Here is a 24,366-nt window from a genome sequence, read left to right on the forward strand (position 1 = left end):
ATGCAAAGTGGACCCCAACATAAAATTAACAGAAACTACGATTTTGGGGAGCAAGGAGTCTGAATACCAACATTATATTATTTATATTATCTTTCCATTTTCTCAGGTGGGCATTCATAGCGTACTATTAATCTATTTAATTCGCATTAAACATTCACGGGGGAAGGTAAAATAACCGCACACACAAAGACTTAGTTTATTTTCATTTATTTCTTTAACAAAGATATTTTGGGGGAAAATAGTTAAAATTAAGGCTTTGGTTCTGTTTTCTACTCCCCTGTCTGAACACCTTGCAGGATGAACTATACTTTCATGTGTGTTGGGGGGCATATAGCGACGCATTCGGCAACCTCAAGAACCTGAAAATGTGCCCCCTTTGTGAATTCAGGCAGGTGGGGAGATGGGGTTGGTCCCGTTTGGGAAGCTAAGGCAACGTTTTTTTTTTTTAAATATAGCCTTAAGAGTCTCGGCTCATTTCCAGTGCATTTGTATTCCAGTCTTAGATTTATATTTTAATATTTTTAATATTTTTTTTCAGTTATTTTGTATCGGTTGTTGCAGAAACACTAAAGAGAATCATGAAAAATTCCATTAGTAAATCAAGTCTTGGAGATCGCAGTCGGACTTAAAAACCCAGAGCGCTGGACATTGTTGGAGGGCCGAACACTGACCGTCATGAACGGTAAGTATAGGCTCTGTCCGGACTGCGATCTATGAGTCTTATTACACCTGGCGGCTCCCGCTCGGCCCTTTTCCCCGTCTTCAAACCGTCTTACGTAGGAGTTTAAGACCTAATGATAGATATGAAAGCTGTAAACCCTACAGATGAAATCCAGTCCTCGAGGGCCATCATCATACCAGAACTTAACAAAATATATATTTTCTCTCCCCATGTAAGGGTTATGTTACCATGGAAAACATGTATTTTTTATTTTTATCTCAGATGCACCAGATATGATAACTACACCTTCGCCAACAAGTTCTCAGAAAAAAAATAAAATAAAAAAAATTAAAATATTTAATAAAAAAAAAATTGAAGAAAGAAAAAAAAATGTAGCCACACCCACATCTCAATCTTATTAGAATACAGGTAGGACTCATTTAAGCAACACCCACCTTTACCTGGTTAGAGTATGGGTGGGACTATTTTCAGCCACGCCCACTTGGGGCTCCGTTAAAAATGAATGGTTCCACGAGCTAGCCGAGTGTATCTAAGGCAATTCCAGCTCCGCGGAAAACCTGGTTTGTTTTCTGGACCTCGAGGACTACATCGGGAAAGCCCTTCTTTAAACATAATTATTATAAAGGATCTAAAATATGCTTTTTAAAAAAAAAAAATAATAATTGCACAATGGTGTTCCAAAGGCATGGAAAGGAAGAGGTTAATATGTTAACCCCTTCAAGACTTCTGCCAGAAGTACCTGGCACAGATATTTATATTATATTTGACCCGTTAGCTAAGAGAGTAAGAGTTTAGCAGTCAAACAAAGTGCCCCAATCCCCCCACAAATCACCCCAAAAAAACATTCACTACAAAGCTTGCAATTCGGGGCTATTTTCTTTCTATGCATAGTAATTATTGAGGTTTCTTTTCCTTGCTGCACATCAGAGGACGGTGAAAGACATCCACTGCAGAGAAAACACAAATATATTAAAAATAATATTGTCTGTGTACAATACCACTAAATAAGCAGTGGCTACCACTTCTGCTGGAAGACTGCTCCCCTCATTCGCCACCCTCTTAGTAAAGTGAAGTTTGGTAACAACTGTTTGTACTTACTGAGTCCAGGGTGAGAGGCACAGATCCGTCGTTGTCCTTATCCAGCTTTTTGAACAGTTCTACCAAAATGAAGATAAACAGAAAGGGTTAATTTAAGCTGAAATAAATATATAACGGATCCGCGTATAGCGCGTGCCTTTCGTTTGTTAATCAGTCTACTTGTTTTCAAAATAATCATTTTAAATATTTAAAGCGATGCTGATGTCTGTGGCGAAAGATGGCACGGCAAACAATATCTAACCAATAGCCTGTGCTGAAGTTTAATCCCGCCTCTCCTTACCAATCAACAACAACCAGCAATTTAACAGAAGGGGAGCGATAACTTAATGGAGAGAGGGGGAATCATCACACCTGGGGACTTCACAGGATAGGCTAGCCAGGGCTCTCCCTCCTCTAAGGGGGTGGAGCTAGCCACAGGGGCTATCCCCTCAGAGCATTAGATGGGTTGGTAGTGGGAGGGGAATTGGGCGGGGAGTGGGCGTGACTAATCTAGTCTAATTTTTTTCTAGAGCAGACTGGGGCTCCAGCCAGCTCGATGGATCATCGTGACGTATTAGATTTAACAGGACGTTGATGCATTTTAATTTAGATTCCTGGCGTATAAAGGTACGTGATTGGTTACTCACTGAACATGATCTCCAGACGGAGCAGACATCTCACGAAGTTATCAAAGTCAATGGAAAGATCTTCATCAGCAAATCGAGCCACTAGAAGCTGGTGCAGCTCGGAATTCAGCTTAAACCCTGAAATGATTACGTGATCAAAAAAAACTAAAAAGCTTTACATTTCGCTTAAGTTACGATGATTTATACGCCATACAGCGTATTATAGCGAAACGAGGAGGTCATTCACCCTTCATCCTCTTATTGTAACTGGTTACATAGGAATATATATATATATATTATACATACTCATATATACACACACATACTTCCACACAACCCATGACCGTTTTAGAATCCACCGCCATCAGGCACATATTGCATTATTATTATTATTATTATGGTACTGTTTTTCATTAACTTTAATTTCTTCTATTTTATTCTTTGGGATAAGAGCAACAGAGGTTTTTTTTTAATATTTAAGGCTGCTTTCTGAAGTTTACTTTCAAAACCGTTAATTGAATAGTTTTATGGGGTTTTTTTTTGCGTATAAACTTGGTGATCACATCTCTACTAATTAATGAGGTCACATTAATGGTAGTTTTAATGCCAAAAGCACCGTCCAGAATGTAGCTAACCTGCTGCCTGCAGAGCGTTTCTCATTTCATAAGCGTTCATCGTTCCGGATTTGTCCACATCGATGCTCCGGTAAATTTTCTACAACAGACAGAAAATAATAAAAAAATAGATTCAAATCTTACAAGAAAAGTACGTTGTTTTTTTTAGTTTTATGGCTTAAAAAAGTGAGTTTCTGGGGCGTAATAACCTGCCCAGTTCTTGCCACTAGATGGGGCTGTTACTCTTTAGGTTTTGGATAACTTTAGTTGGGGGGGGGGGGGTTGTGTGAATGTGACTCCCAGGATTCACAATTGGCAAACATGACCGTCTGCCCAGTTCGGATGATCTTTTTAATGGATACATTCTGAGACACAGCGGAACGACAAACAGGTTCCATCCACTTAAGCCCTTTTTGGTTGCTCACCTACATACCACACGCTTCTACATTGAGAATCTACATTATTATTATTTATTGTTTTATATAGTGCCATCAAATTCCGTAAAGTTAAGGGCTTAATATAAAAAAAAGTCATTCTGATAAATAATGCAGGCAGGTGACGGGTAAAACCTACCTGGTATTTCTGTATTTTTGACCACAGGATGTTAAATTCCTTCAGACCGAGTTTTCCTGATCCGTCAGACTGCAGAGAAGGAGTTAAGGATATTACAGGGTATGCCATGTTTAGGGTGACCACGTCGGACTAACATAAATTTCACATGCCGTTGAGATATGTAAAGTGTCGTCATACAGAGGTGGCAGGGAAATGGTTAATCAGTTATACCTTCTACACGCTGCAGGGGGCAGCACTTTTCAAGCCCTGTTATCCAAAGGACAGCAAGTGGACATTATGCAGCCTTACAGTAAAGTCTTTCCATCTGAATATTAAATAAAAGGGAAATCTGCTCAGCTAATTGGCACTCATTTTGGTTTGCAGAATCCCCCTCTGTCTGCTGCCACCCATTTTCACTAATTACATTACTGGGAGGGTGGTAGATAAATGGAACAGACACCCATCAGAGGTGGTAGAGGCTAATACGGTGAGAGGATTTAAACATGCATGGGATAGACATACGGCTCCTGAATCCAAGATCTTCCTCATTTACAGTCTGTATGTTCTAAGCAGAGAAAGTGAAATATTGAAAAATATTTGATAAAACCTCAGAACCTATTATTATTATTATTTATTAATTATTATCATCTTTATTAATTATTATCATCTTTATTTATTTATTATTTATTTTTATTATTATTATCTTTATATTATAAATATTATTCCTGCAGCGATACCCTATAGATAATTCTATAATTCTGCTCTATTGATTATGGCTGATGGTTGGCAGCCGCTTTCGTGTTGAAGGATACATCGAGAAGGTCGACGATGGTCCTGCAGGTTTCCAGGCTGAAGCCGTCCGATTTTATATCGTCCCCTAAACGGAACACAAAGCGATACAAATAGCGAACAGGTATGGATTAATCGCACATTTTCACGCCATGAAACACAACAACGATAATTGCCAGAAGCGGGGATTTTATGTCTAGGGGCGTTTTAGGAGGTGGACACTGATACTCCGAGGGCACTGCTGGCTGGCGTACGGGGCAAACAGAGAGCAAGGAGACTTACGTTTTGACATCACTTTCTTTAAAATGTTACAAAGCTCAAACGCGGAGATCTCTTTGTCCTGTGGAAGAAAAGTGGGGGCAAGATATGAGAAATACACACGAAGAGGAGACTTGTGAGGTTTGTTGCCATATTGAATGGTACCGGGTAATGAGACCATTAATATTTGAAGAAAACTAGAAATAGATGGGAGATAATAACCATTTGGCCCTTCCTATCAGCTTTCTACTTGGAAACCTCAGCGATTGACGCCCGCTTGTGACTCCAGCATAGTGTTAGTGTAACTGTGTGGCAGTCATTGGAGCCACTCCTGCATTGGACGTCCTGATAATAATCTGTTCTTTCTTCCGGTGATGAAACGATGCTCGCTGGACACGCTCGTACTGTCTAGTATTTTACATTATGCAAACCATGCGAGAAATATCATGATCTGTTACTTGAGGTTGTGGTAGATACGTGGGAGACCCTCCCAGCAGAGGTGGTAGATGGTATTACAGTGAGGGAATTTAAACATGCATGGGATAAACATGGAATCTAAAGACGAGACCAACGAATGATTAAGGTACGGAATCATTTCACCAAACCAAGTTACCAAACACAACAAAGTTCTTACATAACCTGGAAAACCTACAAACGGATCATACTTCAGAACCCCCCATTGTTTATGGCTGGAGACTAGGACTAGTGGGCACTACGGTAGCTGTATGCATGTGCCTTTGGGTCTAATGGACCTTTAAATTGACTGATTTAGATATACACGTGCCCCCTGGGCCTTGTTTCACAGCCATGTTAGATGTGGATACAATAAACAAGGCTGCAGCGCATGCATATCGGCTCAGCGCAACTTATGGATTCCAAAGCTCAGCACTGGCATCCGCCGTGCAAGCGATAATGGCACAGCCTGCTAGAGGGTACGTCGGCGACATTCTTCAGCGGAAAGCAAAGAGAAGCCAAACAGGGGGCCTGCTGTGGTTTAAGCCGGTGGCATTAAGCTCCTCCATGTTGGTGTCTACTGCCTTTGGTCTCATTGACTTAGCGCACAGCGGTGGAGTCCCAACATACAGTCATAGAGGTGGTCAGAGAGCTATGGCCAGTGATCAAACTTTCATCCAATCAGGTCAGTTCAATGAATGTATTTTATTCTTTAGAGGTGGCAGATATCACCAAGATCAATCAGAAACCCCATAAAATTACTGAGAAAATACAGTGATTAGTCCTTACTGGGTTTCTCCAACACCCACTGCCGTCTCCATAATGACCCTAAGCGTCCCGAAACATGTTTGAAAAGCCGTAGATCGTAATATTCTCTGCATGAGACCAAATCTGAGGACTGCACCTCGAGTGAATGCAAAAAAATGGGGAAGGCCTGGTTCCTTCTACACCCAACAAGAAGCCGTGTAGGACTACAGCCAATAAACGGCAAACACACACTCCACACGAGAGGACATACAACATGCTAAGTATTATTATTTTGAATGGACCCCAGTATGAAATTATGTCATACCTCTGGTGAGATCTAAGTAGACGGGAGAAGAAAACCAAAGAAGAACGATGTTAGTATGGGATAGGCGAGTGACTCGGCAATGACGGGTGCATGCAATCATTCATTAGTGACTTTAAACATGGTAATGAAGTATAATAATTACTGGTATTGTAAAGGATACTGAGTGTGAGTGATATGGCAGTGAGTGTCATACTGGCAAGTATCTGTTTGCTTTGTGGTAGTGAGCAGGGCCAGACATGGGATAACTAGGTGGTCCTGGCACTTTAAGGCCAGTCTAATGATGTAAGCTCTGTCCTGTGGCTGGATATGAAAAGCTGCGCGGTATGTTGGGTATGGCGTTAAGGTAGTGGCTCCCTAGGCATTTCTCTGTTGTGCCAGATGGCCAGTCTGGGCCGGATAGTAAGTGTACAGCCTCGCTAATAGAATGAGTGGATGCGTGAGGTGTGTTAGTTGGAGGCGATCCGGGCATTTGGACAGCACTCACCTCGCCTGCCAGCTGCTGAAACAGTCTCTTGAAACTAGGGTCGATCTCATCTTCACTGAGCACATCCTTGAAAAGAGACAATGAAGGGTTAATAAGCAGATATTTGCCAAAACACCAAATCCACCCTCCAGTATAAGCGCAACTCGCTGGTGTTACCAATATATGAAGCCCTTCGTTTATCGTTACCCGGAATTTTAACGCTTATCGGACATCACATAATTCTTATAGAGCGCCGGCAGATTCCAGAATCAGTTTTTATGCTCATGTAGCTCGCAGCCGGGCATATCCAGGGGCCACGAGCTGCTGCAGGTATACGTAGCGTTTCTAAGGCGACCAGGCATTTGCCCCGTGAGCCAGATGGCCAGTCCGGGCCTGTACCCCACCATCTAGTTACCCATCTTTCGCTAATCAAAATGCTATAAGCCGTATACCTCGTCAATGTTCGCTTCGATTTCATCATCAGCCACACTGGAAAAAAAACATTTAAAAAAAAACCTATTAAATTAGGAAATATGAGTGGAGTTCTACTTTTTCCCTGAAATATTTCAGATATTTGTCCTTAAAAATGTCAGTATTACCCCATAATATTTAATAACCAGGCTGTGCCGCGGCTATGGCCACCAAAATGAGACAAGGTTAAGCAGGTTTTAATAGAAATTGGGGTTGAAATTCCATCAGTGAACAACATTTTTAATATATAACCCTAAAATTAAACTTTTTTTATATTAAATTCATAGTAGTTCCTTAAACATTAAGAAACGCTCATTAAATGTAAAGAGGGAGCCCCCCGTGCCATATACACCGTAGCTATGGAGTGCCAGAGACAGCATATACCTGGAGACAGGTGATACTCACTGTGACTCCGCATTCTTCTCGGAGAAAACACGGACACAGAAGTCTCCGGACTTTATTGGGCTCGAAGGTTGATGGAACGATGACATATTCTCCCGGAGGTAGTTTGTATCGGTTCAGTACTTCACGTAGGTTGATGAAGGTGTCCGATCTTGCTATTGCCTTGTTCCTCAGAAAAAAGTCCCTGCTCAGGTGGATATTTGTCTGGCCAACCAGCTGAAATATAAGGGACAGACAGAAGTCCCATATGAATGTGGAAATCGAAACCTTTAATTCTCTAAACTGTTTGTCAGAGCCAGATCCCCCAACAAAGACTTGATCCAAAGTGACAAAATGTTTAGGGATGGTTTTTTCGACAAAGTCAGGGATTTTGTAGGCATATAGTGAGCTGTATGATTAAACAATTATACCAAACAGGTACTAATTATCATCAATTTAATATGTAGATTGAAACACAATCATTAGCTGAAACAGCAGTGTAGGAAATAAAACTTTGAGGAACAACAAAGTGAGGTTGCTGAAGAACTCAGCACAGCAACAACCCTTGTGGCAGTGATACCGCTTCAGGCACACCTCTGCTTCGCAGAAATTACTTTGCTACGTACTCCATCGGATTATATTCCGGTATGTTCTATTTCCCGCTGTCCTGGCACTTACTCTGCAGTCTACATCTTTTGGATCACATCTCCACATGAACACCTACCTCTGACGGGTAATTATAACAATATTTGTTTGTGGCTAGAACACAACACACGGCCAACATACCTGTTGAGGAACCTGAATTGGAAAAAGAGAAACAAAAAAAAGGAATAATTAGAAAAAAAATGCCCAATATTTGAACAGTGACAAATCAGTTAAAACTTCTTTTTAAACAAACTTCTTAAAACACAGTTAGTGTGTCCTCCCCCACGGGGCAGAACAGGAATTTATTCACTAAAGTGGGAGTTTGCAGGAGAGATGCGAAACTTCACTATACATTATGAAGGGCTGCCCCTGAAGAATGTATACATTGTCTTTTCATATTGTGAGTTAAAACTGCTTAGTGAACCAACACTCTCTTTGGTAACTTAAATGTGACCCGGTTGGTGCCAGATGACCAGCCACAAGTTGAATTAGAGTGGTGGAGTAGAGCTCCCCTCCAACAACTAGGAGGCTTCGGGTTCCCATGTTTTGTTGATACTTTGTTTATTATTTGTTTTATTATACGCTACCTCATAAATAGCAAATCCGATTGTGTGCATGTCCTCTCCCATCTTTCTCTGCTTCCTGCGATTCTTCTGGATCAGACCAACAATGAAGGTGCAGCCTTCCTCATTGTCATCTGGATCGTCATCTGCCTCATCCAGCTTGATCACATACTGAGGGTTTATCCAGAAGGTGTCTGCAGAAAATCACAATGAAAAAAGAAAGAAGCGTCACCTTCACTGCTCTAAATCAACATGTTACTTGTATTCATTTCTCTCCAATACGTTTTATTAGTTTCAAGGTCATGAAGCTAAAATCTGTCTCTCGACGGGGCAAAACTGGGTTTACCTAATCAGTTTGTGTACCAGCCTTATTATCTGACATCGCCCTGGCAATCAGAAATCTGTATGTCGCCCTCCATGGCTCTTCCACGGCCCTCAGTGAGTATATTTGACATCTACATGTTAATGATATCTCTTCACTGCCATCCCATGCTTTGGCCCACTGAGATTTGGAACCCAAAAAGGTAGATGTGGGCTTCACCTGGGAAATTCCTACATCCACCAGCGGTTGAGCCTCGTCGCCACATGCCGTCCATCTTGGCCAAACTCCACTTTCGGTACTTTTCAGAAGTAAGGGTGTCTGGGGTCAGGTTGCAGATTTCCAGTCGGGAATAGTGTCTTAAGAAGTCATTGTAAGACATCCTATTAAAATGGCAGAAAAGACTAATTAAATTGGCTACTTAGGTGGACATTTGGCTCCACCATGTTCTTATGTATGGATAGCATGGGTGGGAAATAGCCCTAGTAAAAAAAAATAAAAAAATAATAATAAAAAAAAATGTTTGGATTAGAAAGCTTGCTTATGATATGCAAAATCCACAAACGTGAACTAGTTTTTTCCCTGGTGCCGTGTCATAAATAAAATAATCTCCAAGCAAATTTTGTATTTCTTCTTGAATCAGATTAAAAATGAGTTTTTGAAAATAAAGATTTTAAAAAAATTCTAATTTTAGCCCCATAATATGAAGTTAGCCGAAGAAAGTAAAATTGGAAAAAAAAAAGACTATACAGAAAAAAGTTGAATAAACAGAAAGCACTATTTGTCCTTGAACAAACAATATAAAATTTGTGTGGCTTCAGAAACATGGAAAAAGACAATTACAGTTAACCAAATATATTAAAAAAAAAAAAAAAAAAAGCTCCGGACACCTTGGGAGTAGAATGCCTTAGAAGGGGTTAATTTACTGAAAACTAATGTAACTTATAGCAGTGACTGCCTCTCACCAGAATTCCCCGTCATCACATCTTTTAATCAGTCTATCTCGATCATCTGGATCAACAGAATTCCACTCGTTAGAACTGAAAATATCGAAAAAGACGGGACTCAGTCAAGATAATTAAAAAGTCAAGATATATTTTTAAAAAGTACTAGACATATACTTTGAATGTCGGCGTCCTGTGATACTCCTTCTACGTTTCTGTGGGATATGATAGAACGCTAGAAATAAATATATATAAAAACAGAAGAAAAAAACCAAACTACATAAACAGAAGCAAGTCCATTTTTCAATAGGGTGGGGGAGGGGGTTCAATCCGAATAAAATGAAAAGTCAGTTAATTGGTGAAAATAAACTATTTTACCCGGATTATCATAATAAATATTAAATCAAGACATACTTTTTAAAAACTTAGGCCAGGTCTAACACATATTAACATATTGACATATTAAAAACTTAGGCCAGGTCTAACACATTGCTCATGCTGCACGTAATTGTTTTATACATATTCCCGAAAACAACTTCAACACACTCTGACATACAGAAAATACTGGTTTAGTGGATATTTCCGTAATCACAGTTTCTTGTATTTATTAAATTTTTGTTCTTTGGCAGACGGGTGACTTTATTTTTATAGGGTTTTTGGTTTAATGAATGCCTGACCCCTGCACTTTCTGTATGACCCGTTTTGTTTAGGCTCAACAAACGTCTTGTACTTTTCAAATGCATTACTTTGCATTTATCAACGTTGAACTTCATATGAAAACTTTTTCTTCCCAATTTTAAAACCTTTAAGCAATGATAATGTGATTTTTAACATCCATAATAATGTTTTTTGCCATTTATATATACACACTACATAAAAAATCCTGTTAATCAATTAAAATAAAGCTATTCCGTGCCTATGATTTTGTGGAGCTGAAATTCTCCAATATTTAACTTAAAATGTGACCTCCCCCGGGTTAGCCCCCCCATATTAAGAATTTTTACAAAAGATCATTGCATTTGTTAGATCTTTGTTAGATCAGGTTTGATCAACTGTTTTTTTCGTTAGATCTATCATGCAGGAGGCGGTATTCACAATCCTATTTTGTGTGCGGGGGATGGGTATACATAATACGAGTTGGCCTCCCCTCAACTGAAATTTGGAATTTTTTTTATGGATTTTGGTAGATATTCGTTAGATCAACTGTTTTTTTCGTTAGATCTATCACGCAGGAGGCGGTATTCACAATCCTATTTTGTGTGCTGTGGGTGGGTATACATATGGGCTGGCCCCCCTCAACTGAAATTTGGAAAAAAAATTATGGATTTTGGTAGATATTCGTTAGATCTGGTTAGATCAACTGTTTTTTTCGTTAGATCTATCACGCAGGAGGCGGTATTCACAATCATATTTTGTGTGCGGGGGGATGGGTATACATACGAGTTGGCCCCCCCTCAACTGAAATTTGGATTTTTTTTTTAATGGATTTTGGTAGATATTCGTTAGATCCAGTTAGATCAACAGTTTTTTTCATTAGATCTATCATGCAGAAGGCGGTATTCACAATCCTATTTTGTGTGCTGTGGGTGGGTATACATATGGGCTGGCCCCCCCTCAACTGAAATTTGGAAAAAAAAAATTGGATTTTGGGTAGATATTCGTTAGATCCGGTTAGATCAATGTATTTTTTTCGTTAGATCTATCACGCAGGAGGCGGTATTCACAATCCTATTTTGTGTGCTGTGGGTGAGTATACATATGGGCTGGCCCCCCCTCAACTGAAATTTGGAATTTTTTTTATGGATTTTGGTAGATATTCGTTAGATCCGGTTAGAACAACAGTTTTTTTTGTTAGATCTATCACGCAGGAGGCAGTATTCACAATCCTATTTTGTGTGTGGGGATGGGTATACATACGAGTTGGCCCTCCCTCAACTGAAATTTGGCCTTAGGTGTTCAGGTGCCCTGTGCAGACCACCCCCCAAATTCCACGGAACAGAGGTAGAGCTCAGCGGGACATAAATTCCAAATTTCAGTTGGAGGGGCAACCCATATGTATACCCGCTCACAGCACACAAAATAGGATTGTGAATACCGCCTCCTGCATGATAGATCTAAACGAAAAAAACAGTTGATTTAACTGGATCTAACGAATATCTACCAAAATCCATAAAAAAAATCCACATTTCAGTTGAGGGGGGGCCAGCCCATATGTATACCCACCCACGGCACACAAAATAGGATTGTGAATACCGCCTCCTGCGTGGTAGATCTAACGAATAAAACAGTTGATCTAACCGGATCTAACGGATATCTACCAAAATCCATTAAAAAAAAATCCAAATTTCAGTTGAGGGGGGGCCAACTCGTATTATGTATACCCATCCCCCGCACACAAAATAGGATTGTGAATACCGCCTCCTGCGTGATAGATCTAACGAAAAAAACTGTTGATCTAACCGGATCTAACGAATATCTACCAAAATCCATAATTTTTTTTCCAAATTTCAGTTGAGGGGGGCCAGCCCCCCTCATTAAATATGCAATATCTCAGTAATTAGACTAGATCTAAAAAAAATGTTGTCTGATCAAACCTGATCTAACGCAGAGCTATCATAATCAGTAACATTTTGTTGAAATTTTTGTTGAGGGGGGGCTGGCTACGGGTTAGCCCCCCTTGAAAAAGATTGTTAATATTGCCTATTTTAGAGTAGATCTAACGAAAAAAACAGTTGATCAAACCTGATCTAACAAAGATCTAACAAATGGAATGATCTTTTGTAAAAATTCTTAATATGGGGGGGCTAACCCGGGGGAGGTAAAATGTGACGATTTCTGAACTTTTCACTTCTCGTCAACCCTTGAAATCTCCCTTGGTTCATCAGTCAGTTTCCCTGCTCTCAGCAGTCACTACTTACTTGTCACTCCATGCTCCCGTCCACACATCCACTTCTCCCCATGGATTTCGGATCCGAATCAACTTTTCCTGACTCCCTCTGTAGTTTACCTTTTGTAGTAACAATCAAATAGTATTAGAATTCTCAAAAATCTATAAAACGGGGCATAATTATATTCCTAGACAGCTTTACAAACATTTATGTAATTAGACATATTGTATAGAAGCCTCATAAAAAAGAGACCACCGACCTCCTCTGCTGCGGTCACGGAATACGCGTGGCCCTTCACCAACTTCTGGAACGTAATCGCTTCTGTCTCAGCAGCGCTGGTGATCTATAACACAAAACGATCGCAACGGTGACCTTTTAAATGGTGGTTTCACAAATCACAGCAATTGGGGCAATTTATTTCTGATATGGTGAAGCCAGCAGCTAAATATTGCATCTCAACACAGTAAAGCAATTTATTATAAAAAGATATTTTTTTATTAAATTATTATTACAAATAATAATGATAATAATAATAATAAAATAATAATTTAATGATAATAAAAAATAATATTTTGCCTTTAAAAGCAGTATTGAAAGCCGATATGGATAAGACTTTGAAATGCCGGTGAAACTTTATATTTTTTGAGACAATTATAGTTAAAAAGGGCTCTTTTACAAAAAGATGTGAATCAAACATGCAAAAAAAAAAAATCAAACATCACATTTTTAACTCTGCTCTTTGATTTATTTAGAGCTTGTGGCACCAAATGAATGTCTAAAATATATAAATGAAGCATTTTGAAAGAGTTCACTCACATCTATGGAGCAACCTAAAAGTGATCCGGTCTTCAGGGCTTTTTGGATGATCTTAAAGAGATTGTCCGGAGCCTTCTTCAGTTCGTACCATTCTGCGATTCCTCCTGTAAAGTCTTCGAAACCTTCAGTGGTGCTTCCTCCCGAAAGGGCTTCATAACATCCATTCAGCCTGAATCCGAATGCAAGGCGATCGTTAATTATTGTCCATAATAAATAAGAAAGGAGGAAATAAACGTAATAATTAATTATGGTAAATATTATACATTATTGTTTTCATATGATCCATCTAAACAGCCTATGAAAGATTCGCAACCCAACGCTTAAAAAAAGTATGGTAATGAAACGCAGAAAATGAGATTTCTTAGAGATTTCGATAATTTGTGGCTATAATTCAGATGGCCGACGTTAGCTCCGTCCTTACTTGGCATAGGCCTTCTCCAGTAGGGCGCTCCAGAATTCACTACCTTCTGCCGAGTGGACAAAGACCAACTCTCCATTTTTGGTTGGGAGCCTGTCGTCGATGACAACATCTACCCATTCCCCGAACTGCCAGAACTGAAAAAAAAACACCAGGTATAATATAATATAATGTAGTAACATATTATATGTCAATCGATATACCAGTTAAACTTAGAGCATACATGATCTATAGATGTCTCCTAATCCTAATAGGCTTTATTCAGCAAAGTGAATGAGTTTTCTAGAAACTACACCAAACTACATTGGAAGGACCCTGGTGAGCTTACGACCAAGTTTCCTCTGTACAATGCATAGTTAAATAAGTGAGTTCTGCTGAAAGTCCCATCAACAACTAAACTATGCATTATGCAGGGCCAGGAGAAACCTGCCCAGGTTGGTCCTTCACAACGTATCAATGAGACGGAGGCAACTCTCCTGAAGACCTCTTTGCTGCACTCAATTTCCACTAGGGGTGGAGGGTAAATTAGGTATGGTCGCCATCAAATTAAGGCAGTCAGATGGAGAAGAATAGAATTTAGTGATGAAGGTGGATGGGAGAAATAGTTATGGAAAGCTTTATATGCGTGCTCAATGAAAACTGAAGATAATTAAAGACACATATAGCATATATCTAGTTATATCTTCCTTTTACCCATTTTGTTCAAATAATTTGGTGTTGTCAAATATTGTAGCAAACTCGAGTGCCAAATCTTGTTCTGGATATGAAACCCATAGACACAGAATTACAGATGTCAACAGCAGCTGGGAACCATTCGGCCCACCCGGTCTACCCTTATATCCGGTTATAAAAATCTCAACTCTCATCCGGGTTCTTGGTTTTGAAGAAAAAAAAAAACATTCAAGAAATCCTGAAAAAACCTGAATAATCACCTGGAAGTGGAATATGCCGGCATAGTTTTCCTGGAAGCTCTGGTCTTTGGGAACCACACGCGACAGAACTTGTTCGTTGAGGGTAAGAGACGCGATGGCGGCCAGAAGCCAGCAGTCCCCTGCAAACATGGATGTTCTGTTAGCTGAAAATATGCTTAGGAGTCAAATATACGAGTGGATATCATTTGGTTGAAGGGACGAGAAATAATGTAGGGGACAATCATGTCCAACAATCTCTCCCCACGGCTGGTAATACCACTGCATGTTCTCCTCTATCTTCAACGGGCAAACATGACTTGGAAATATTCCCAGTATTGAAATTGCCCGATGGGGTGTAAGAAATACATGTATGATGCTGTGTTTTACTGCAAGTAACTGTATCAAGTCCATGAATATGTAGTCATATGACAGTATGAATGGCCGCTTGTGCTGCTGGAATAGCTCAACACATTCCATGCGGAAACTCAAGAAATCTCCGGAAGTAGCAGAGACCCCGGCCAAAAACTAATGGAAAAACCTGACGCATGTTATGTGCTATGAAATCCAACACGTCCCTGAATGGAATTGTAAAAGCAAAAAAAAAATAATAATATATATATATATATAATTATGAAATAAAATGAATCTGTGGGATCAAACAGCATTCATACACGCATATAAAAAAATAATAAGAAAATTACAGTTTTTTTAACAATAAATGGGTGTAAATTGTTACTTATTATAAGGGAATACGCCGGTAGTGTGGGAACAATTAAATATTTGTTAGTATGAAATGAAAAAAATAGATAGAATACAAAAAGGGGATATGTGGTCACCCTGGGCTTATGTAAGTCCTATGGCGCTTGAAGGGTTAAAGCAGACTGTCACGTTTCAATAATTGTATATAATAGTGTTTGCAAATTAAAATAAGCAATGTAAATAACACCTCCTAGAAAGAATTCTTTAATCATTAACTATTTTGTGCCGTTCTTCTTTTTTTTTTGGGGGGGGGGGTATTTGTCATGTGATACAAAATCAATCATTCACAGGGGTTGCTGAAAAAGCATGGGGAAAGAATAATATGATCGATCGGGTAAGGTTTATTTGTTTAAAAGGGCAGTATAATGTTTTTGACACTTCTCACTTCAAAAAAGAGGCTGCCCTGCTGCAGCAGCTGCCCTCCTCCTCCTTCATGGTCTGACTGTTCTTGCCACTGATTGGCTGCTTGAAGCAAACAAAATGGCAGCATATTCCCCACTGAACAGACTATAGAGCGAGAATAATGTTTTGGATAAGTGGAGCAGCACCTGTAACCCAATAAACTCCCATGCAGTAGTAGTAGGTACAGGACAGAGTACCCAGATGAGTCGAGTCATTCACTTTCATCTTGGGTGTGGAAAGCCTTCACACCCTCTGCCACGTAATACAGCAAAGAAGCTGTTAGCTGAAAGAATGCATTTGCAATGAGGCCGGGATTATTTCGTACGGCCAGAAACTGCGGATCTAACCGAGAGGCTATTATGTATCCAGTGCCGTGCGTTTACATCTCGGATACGTTATTCACGTTACTTTGTGCCATTATCCTGAAAAACTGGTGTTTGTGAACTGGATTTTGCTTTTGGACTGGGTTGGGACAGCTGTGTGCGAAATGTGGCTCAACCGGTCTTCGGACTTTAATTAGCACCTTGTGAGTGTTCCTTATTCTCTAACGTGACCCAAATGCACAATACAGCGCTAGAGTGTTTATATAATAATAATAATAATAATAGTGAAAGTCTTATAATCACGACAAACCATATTTATTTACAGATGATTTAACCTTCACTGCAACCGCTATTACCGCATTTTTGCTTGGTGTAGCTCTCCAAACGTAGGACAAGTAATGCGCCTCCGGCATAATATTTGCATTAAAACGCTTGGCTTTTAATATTGATTCCTGCAGAGAGTCTGATCTCCAAAGTGCGGATATTTTCCTCGGCTACAAGCCTTTGGTTAAGTAACTGACATGGTGGTACTGAACCCGAGTGTCAGGATCCCAGCGCAGGGAACCAGAAGGCGATTCAGGGAAACACCACACAACTAACCGATCCACAACACACACAACATTTTAACTACAACACAATGCATTTTGATTACAGTATACAGGGGACCATGCCACGAAAAGCCACACTTCTACGACTAAATGCAAAATTCCAATCATCTTCATCCCTGGCAGAGTTTTTTTTTCTTGGAAAATGGGTCCCACATGTTAAACATACAATTTGGCAAGTGTGTTAAAATTTACATAGTAAACGGCGCACTTAATATTTTTTCAGAGAGGAATGATACTGGAAAAATCCTGCTGGAGAGGAGAGATGTAAGCGGGGCAGGTGGTGGGATGTGTGTATATGTGTATATGTGTTTGTATAAATGTATGTGATGTATGTATGTATATATGTAATGTATGTATGAGAGCGTGGATGAGCCGACCCTGAGAAATCGTGAAGATTCTATGTAGTGAATCGCCAAATTAAGTCACCTGCATTTAAGCAGGGGTAACAATCATAACGTACTGGGCGCAAAAGCACCAATTGGGAGTTTTATATATGATCACGGAAGTATAGAATAGGAAGGGGGTCAGCTAACCCTGATAATTTACCCTGAGATTGGAACAAATACCCTGAGAGTCGGGACAAGCCCCATGAATTCCCCGATATGCACATTCCCTATTTGGAAAACATGTGAAAAACAGCATTTAGTAGAACGTGCCCACAAAAAAATCTCCCAGTGTTAACTTCTCCTAGGATGTCTGCAGTAACGATCGGTTGTGCTCTTCCAGTGCTGCGGGTTCTGTATAAACTATAATGTAAAGTCATGCTAATAACACAGGCGGTTATGATTCACGACTGGGCAGGGCGCTGGCTGGGGTGTACTCGGTTCTGGTTAACACGTATTTCTACCGGTATACAGGAAATCAGTAAAAGTCAGAAAAATTACGCAAAATCATTGAGTAAAATGAAGCAATGTTCTAAAAATACATGATTCGGGGTGTTTTCTTGTATATATTTTTTCTTTTCCTCCATGAAACAGCTCAGCTTTTGTGCAGATGACAGTGGTCAGAAGTAACACAAGTATACACAGCGCCTACATGTGAACATGTGTGTATTATAAGCACACATCATTCTCACACAAATGTATATGAATGTGTTGTGTACTCTTAACGCACTAAAGCAGGGGACACGGACATTTTATTGTAATACCAACTTTTTATAGTAGTTTTTTTTGTAAAAGGGGAGGAAAATTAAGCTATAATGCAATCCTGTTGCCATGGTGATCAAACAGGAAATCACACACGCCACCGTTCACATCAGCTTCCTGTTGATAGCGTCTACAAACTTAGGCAAAGAATAACTGAGCTGATTCACTCCTAAATCATGTCTTTGTATCACTTATATACATTTGGGGCTTTTAGTCCTGACTTCTTGGATGGGGCAAATATTTTACCTCCCAGACACTGGAGAATGAAATTGGGTTTAAATACTTCCTGGTATCTAGGACATGCCTCTGTTGCCAGGGAGATAAGAGAAGGGGACATGATCTAAAGTCTCCTATTGGAACAGGTGATACTGGAGAACAGGTGTTGATATCGCTATAATTTGATTCTGCGTCCGCCATCTTGGATCTCCCCTGCACTGGTCACATTGTGATCAGCAAGCAAGGCTTCATTCGCTTACATTGCTGACCCTGTAGTGTCTCTCCTATCCTTGCGGGATCAGGCATTCCTTATATAACGGTAAACTGGTGCTCGCCTTTATATACAGTTTGTCGGATGGAAGCCAGTGATGCTGGCTTCTGCTTACAGGGGGGGAGTTCAGGCTGTCAATGGACAGTCTGATTTCCCATGTAGGGGCAGGGAGACATCCACGCTGGTGCAACAAATTCATGACGTACTAGTACGTCCTAATAGGAGTTAATGAAGACAGAAGGTTGAATAAATTGTTCCAAGCCATCTCTGGCAATTATTCAGCTACCCAGCAGTTTGCAGGTGGATTGAACATTTCAGATCAGTCACTTCACTATGAATGGCCAACCGCCAAGAGCATCACTTTGAGAGCGTTTAGCATTGTGAAGGCGGTGGGTTGTAACGTTAAACCGCCCTCCCAATTTAGGGAATGGACCCTGGAAAAAAAAAACGTTTCCTTACCCAGCGCTCCTTGGCAGATGTCAGTTCGAGTGGCTCCTCCAGAGATGAACTGTGGGTTGGAGCACAGCTCCTGGAATAAAAATCACAGAGAAAACTGTAAGTCCAAGCACTGCGGTTATGAAAAAAAGCCGTGAGTAACATCCTGACTTACTAAAAAACAGGACGGCCAACTATTTCCCTCCAACAAACCACCACGAACCAACAGCAACACCAAAAGCGTGACAATTCGAGTGACTCACGTGAGCGCTCAGACTTTCTGATCACAGAAGAGAAATATTCACTGCAAACAAAGAGGGCTGACAATAGGGAAAGGATGCCAATTGCCCACGGGGAGGTAATCTGATTTAAGGGTACACTCCATGCATTGTATGCACTTTAATGAGTAACAAAAAGGTTAATATTTAGGACCCCCTGTTTCTCATTAATGGGGGGAAATTTTCTTTAAGAAAAAATATGTTTACAAAAAAAGCTTAAAAAAAATAAATAACTCGACTATTTGATGAGAATTGCTTTTTGGGTGGAATATAATAAACATGCAAGTAATAATACCACTAATAATAATAATTATTATATATAGCTAATAATTTACCCAGTACATAGGTGCCACAAACTCACGCTGACAGAGAATAACTCATAAGTGAGTTTAGGATGGCTCAGGCTTACCGACTCTATATATGTTTGCGTTTTATATAATATAGTATAAAGAATAAAATCCTATTTGAGAGGCTATCGGGGTAGACAATAAGCAGACGTGCAGTGAGTTCATTCCCCAGAGATCATCATCACTAATGAGCGTGTAGGATTCTGCAATGCTTTTCAGTAATTGCATTATTCGTGGATAATAGTAAAAATAATAATAATAATAATAGTAATAATAATAATAATAATAATAATAATAATAATCTGGAGAAGAGGCCATATAACATGTAAAAATAAAGAAATACGTGATGGAGCACTCTCCAGGAAATAAACATTGTTCCTATACAGCTCTGCAGAATACATATATATATATATATATACATATAAATCAATAAATAATGACGGTATATATCTACATTATACGTGCCTGTGTCCATGGGTATATGCATTGTCTGTATTAACTGGGAGACGGTTAAACTCAACATTAGGTTGCAGCTGTACGCCGTGTAGGGCTGTTTGCGGAGTTCCTCCTTTTCAATGATTCTTTGCCGTGCGGAATCTCAATACTTTGTTCTCCAGCCCTCCCGTCTCCCATTATCAGCTGGGCTTAATGGGATTTTTGAAGCCCCGCATTTCACAAAGGCCAGCTTTGGAGGGGGGGGCGCATAATTGTTCATTTAACAAAAGGACGGATTTTGTGAATAAAAAAAAGTCTGATAAACGAATGTACAATTTAAAAGTCAAACTTAGCCAGAAAAAAACATAATTTTTCAGACCAACGCTGGTCCGCTGGGAGCTGCTTGAGTGATGTTAGGATTGCAAAGGCCATCCAGTAAATTAGCTTTGTCTATAATTCATCAGCTGACAAAGCAGTTTGTAAAAGCTTTCAGGTATATCCTGGTAATTAGATCCTGCAGCCCTAAGCCTGGGCGCTTTGCCTTCAGAACGACATAACGAGGATAAAGAGTAATGGAAGTCGGAGTTCCAAGAAGACTAAGTGCAGCTTTTTGACTACAACACATTGGCACCCGCAGGCGTGCCAAAAACGGGCAACATTTTGACCCCGAGCCTTGAGTACCTGCAATATTCAGAGGCAGAGGGTGTAGAAGACATTGGCCGTGAGAGCTTGCAATTTAAGGAATGATACCTGGGGAATACTCAAAACATTAGAATGCCGGGAAAGAGCTAGTTGAAGCAGGGATTCCATATGAAGTAAAGTCTTGTAGACAGAAAGTGGTGAGGTTAAGGTAACGTCATTAATCTAGATGGACATCCAGGAAGATATTCTGGGATATGCCCAGGGCAGCAGGTCTGGGGGTTGGCACTCTTGTTGGGTCATCAGACTCCCCTGTCCACGGCTACTCAATGGGCTAGTTATGGAGATGTGATGGAGACGAGCTCCAGGGGACGTTGAGGGTCAGATCTCAAGATAAAAACATCACTGGGATATATTTTGATATAAGATAAGTCATGTATCACGGTGAGGGTTATGTACGTTTGTTTGTTGTATTCTGGCAATGCGGGGACCGGCACGGAGTGATGAGCAAGAGATATTATCAACGCTTAGCGTAGCGACAGAACTGGGAAATGAGAAGGCCAGATGGGTAACAGCAATCAAGATAAGAAATAATCGGCGTATGAATTAGCAATTAACGAGGTCTTCAGGACCGCTTGGCCAAAGGGTACATTTTCCCCCCTGATTTAAATATTGTACAGACACAAAAGACTGATATCTTATTCGTAAATGAACGCACATTATATATATATATATATCTAAGAAGATACAGTGGAACTCCATTCTTGTGACTATTTACAGAAACTTTGCCTCTGGCTAAAAGACGCGCCCGCAGTTCTGTACAAAGGCGATACGTGACGTACATGATAGGGTCCTTTTTCAAGTGTATGACTAGGAGCCAAATGTCAAGTAGGAAGACTATAGTTAATGGCAGGTGTTGCCTTCTAGATATGATACTACACGGTTATGCCGGTAGTTGTTATTACAGGTACTGCCTTATTGCTGTCAGCAGAGGTGGGCTGAGGCTCATGGCATTAATAGGTGAACAGCAGCTGGTGAGCTTTGGACAACCATAGCAACTGCATATAGCTAACCCCCAGGGGCTATACGATGTATAACGTACCAGACGTATATTACCGAAACTAAACCTGGGAACAGCAGAATCTATCCGTCATCCTTAAAGAAAGACTAATTCACATCGTTCACCTGAAGCACCCTGACTCGAGCCGCACTCCTCAGAAATTGCCTCCATTGGGTCAAACCGATGCGATATCCTCTACAGGAATTTATATCCGTTAGATACAATGTATCCCTGGGATGAGTGTTTCTGTAATGTGCATTAAATGTAATAATATTGATTGATCTCTGGAAGAGAAACCATGAGAGCGACTGTCCCTTTAAACTCCGCTAGTCCCCAAAAATGTATAGTTTAAAGAGATAAAACACCATCTTTACATGTTTTTGGTGACATTAGTGCTGAGCTTGTATCTATACCATAGTTTTTTTGCCATTGGGTGTCCCACCAGTGACCATTAAATATATCACGCTGACCGATCACTTTACAGTGTCCATTGGCGACACTGGCCTAGATCTAGTCCAAAGTAAACTCACCCCTATATGGGGGTACTGGTGGTGTGGTGGTAGCCCAGAGCTCAGGAGCCCCTAGGCAACGTGCCTAGTATGCCTTTATAGATAATCGCTGGACTCATTGCTGATAAATTTAGCTCTCAGCGATATTAGTAGAGTCTTTAATTACAACGTTAGACCTTCCATGGATCTCCTAGGACTTTCTGGTCTCCTGTAATTGCTATAAAGTGTCCGTGCATTTCAAACACTAATGCAAAAGACGGACGATTCCTCATCACACCCTGTAGTTAAAAGCTCACAAAAAGCCTCAGTATTTAGAGAAAAGTCTCTTTGGCTATGAATTCGGTTAACCCCTTCAGAAGGCAGAAAGCTGCACAATGGTAGCAAGTGCAGAAGGCAACATGATGCTACCAAGGGTTGAATGCTGTTTCCCCCCCCAATTTTGTAAAATGATTAAATAGGTTTAGTAATATAGGGTTATATTTTAAAGAGATGTTCAATTTGAATGCACTGCAGAGCCCGTCGGTGCCCAGACGGAGCACAATGCTGTTTCTGTTCGGTGAGAAGAGCGCATGGTGGGCGTCCTGGGGAAGTCTTACTTTCAGTCTTTATATAAAAACAGATAGAAATCCGTGTTTGTATCGGATGGCGTCTAAACTAAAATAAAAGATTTGTTTGTCTGTCTATCAATGATGTCAATTTTACTACAGGAACCACATCAGCGACCAATGTAAATGTCCTAACAACATTAGTAGGAAAGCAGATCAGACTCATTCGGCCCATCTAGTCGTCCATTTTTCTTTCTGTAAAGACTTAAATCAGTTGTTGGTCTCGTCTTAGATTCAGGAGCCATATGCCTATCCCATGCATGTTTAAATTGCTTGCTGTCTGAAACCTCTGCCACTTCTGATGGGTGGCTGATCCACTTATCTACTGCCTCTCAGTAAAATAAACATTTACACATCACATCTTACTGGGCTCTGAAGGATGTTAATACTATAATTTCTAAAAAAACAAACAAAAACAAAACAGGATTATAAATGAAAAAAGCTCCATGTAGCGAGATACTTCCTGACTGAGGTATCATCTGCCTTCAATTTATTGCATCCCATCACATACACGCCATCCCACCCCTCCTGCCTGGCCGCTGGGATTTTAAATACAGTGACAGCAGCCAAAAAAAAAATACTTCTGTTTACTAAACTACAAAACAGTTTAATAATAATAATGGTTTAGTAATAATAATAATAATAATAATAATAATAAACATATTAATGAGATCATAAACCTGCCCTGTTGGGACAAATAGTAAAATTCACTGGAATCCAAAACCAGTGTGATATTAACCCATTCCATGCCAAAGTGGTAAGCCCTGGCTTTTCAAGAGTTAAACACTAGTGCCCACTCACCACAGCGACTCAGACTTACCGTGGGTCTCTTCCACACCACACCTTGACATTTGGAAGAGTTAGGTCCCAGTTCATTAAAGCCCAGAGAGGAGTGGATGGCAGGAAAGCAGGGGTCTTTGAAGGGTGTCCCCGACTCCAGGCACTCCTTCCTCAGGGCATCAAAGTCCTGGTTGAGGTATTTCAAAGCATGTTCGTTAGTCCCAAAGCCATGTGCCAGCTCTCTGTCTTTGGCCAGTTTAGCTGCCAGCCCAAACATAGCTGCAGTCGGTTTCAAAGGGGAGCAGATGGGGCAGTTAGATCAGGGGCAGTCCAGGGTAGAGATGGGCAGCAGGAGGCTCCTCAGCTTGCAGATGATGCAGCAGCCAGGGGGTGGGGAGTCCTTCCTTTGCAGCAGTTGAGATACCCAGGCTGGGGCTAAGGTGTCTCCTGAGCTGCAGCCACTCCACCAGACTGGGGCAATGATGCAGCTGGCAGGCATTTACCCAGACTCCTCCTCAGCAGGGGAGGCATCAGCTGCTCAGGGAGTGTCCCTGCTGCATGTCAACCCTTTCGCTGCTTCTCCCCAGCATTATCCGGGGCTGACAGCAGGGG

At 40.5% G+C, this 24,366-nt stretch overlaps 1 pseudogene; it reads right to left on the reverse strand.

The window, feature by feature from the left end:
* Positions 1–1,605: 1,605 nt before the first annotated feature.
* Positions 1,606–24,031, reverse strand: LOC149278156 (calpain-2 catalytic subunit-like; annotated as a pseudogene).
* Positions 24,032–24,366: the final 335 nt, after the last annotated feature.

The sequence above is a fragment of the Sceloporus occidentalis genome, unplaced genomic scaffold (assembly GCF_023333645.1).
Source record: "Sceloporus occidentalis isolate IW3139 unplaced genomic scaffold, rSceOcc1.0.p SCAF_199, whole genome shotgun sequence".
Lineage (NCBI taxonomy): Eukaryota > Metazoa > Chordata > Lepidosauria > Squamata > Phrynosomatidae > Sceloporus > Sceloporus occidentalis.